Source organism: Elephantulus edwardii, unplaced genomic scaffold, assembly GCF_000299155.1.
Source record: "Elephantulus edwardii isolate Elephantulus edwardi_28Jun2011 unplaced genomic scaffold, EleEdw1.0 scaffold00343, whole genome shotgun sequence".
Classification (NCBI taxonomy): Eukaryota; Metazoa; Chordata; class Mammalia; order Macroscelidea; family Macroscelididae; genus Elephantulus; species Elephantulus edwardii.
The window spans coordinates 327,595-328,805 of record NW_006400093.1 but is presented as its reverse complement, the minus strand read 5'-3'; positions in this window follow the sequence as shown (position 1 = coordinate 328,805).

Sequence of the window (1,211 nt, the reverse complement as noted above, 5' to 3'; positions counted from 1 at the left end):
CTTCTTACAGATATACCACAGAAAGCTCCATGGTCTAAAGTAACTAGCAACAACACCAAAAAGAACTCAACACAATGATAGCAATAAAACCTAACATTTCAATAGTCACACTGAACGTGAATGGTGTTGTATATTCACACAATGGAATGCCATGCTGCATTGAAAAACAAGGAACTCATAAATTATTATTTAAAATGGGTGACCCTGGAGGACATTATGCTAAATGAAGTATCTCAGTCACAAAAGGAAAAATACTGCCTGGTGCAAGGTTGTAAAACAGGACTGACAGTAGGGTTGTGAGGAGACGGAAAAAGATGGGTTCATTAATGTATACTGCATTGAAACAGATGAGGGAGAAAACTGTTTAAAAGGGATATGTGACTAGGTATTTTTGTCATGACAGGAGTCCAGAGCGAAGGCTGCATAGTGGAGTGGACCTGAGGGGAGGGATTGTAAAACAATGAAAGAATTTTTCTTTTACTTTTCCAAGAGGATAGAGTACAGGGGTGAGGGAGGGTTGGGAGGGGAGAAAAGTGCAATAATGAATGAATGGAAATCCAAAGACTCTGTATATTTTCATTGAAATTAATATAAAAAAATTTTTTTAAGTATATATGCAGGCCAGCCGTGCATTCGGCCCCTGGCGGGCGGTGGGGAGAGCTTTCCATTCGGCTCCTGGAGGTGGCGGGGTGAGCCATGTGTTCAGCCCCTGGCAGGGTGAGCTGGACCTTGGGGTGAGCTCCTCAGCCCTCAGATTGTACCATCAGACCCCTGGGTAGAAAAAAACTGCCTAGGGTATACAGAGAATTTTATCCAGGCTACTTTCATCCACCCTCTCCCTCAGTACACCCTTAAGTAACACCCCAAAACCCTTCTATTTGTAACTCACAAGTTTGTTCTCTCTAGATTTGCTCCCTTTTCTACAGGTAACCTTAACTCTGAGTTTTACTCCAGACCTGACCTTGAACCCAGTTCCAGAGAAAAAAAGGAAATACAATGGCCAGTTAAGGAAGCAAAGGAGGATGGAACCTCAGGATTCAGTCAGCTATCCCCACTGGACCCACCTCGGGAAAAACTTTGCAGTCCAGAAGGAGGTAAATGTCAGGAAAACATCTTCTCTTTTTTTCTATAATTATATTTTATTAATTTTCATAAACATTTACAGAGATTTTGGGTTTCCATTCATTCATTGTTGCACTATTCTCTCTACC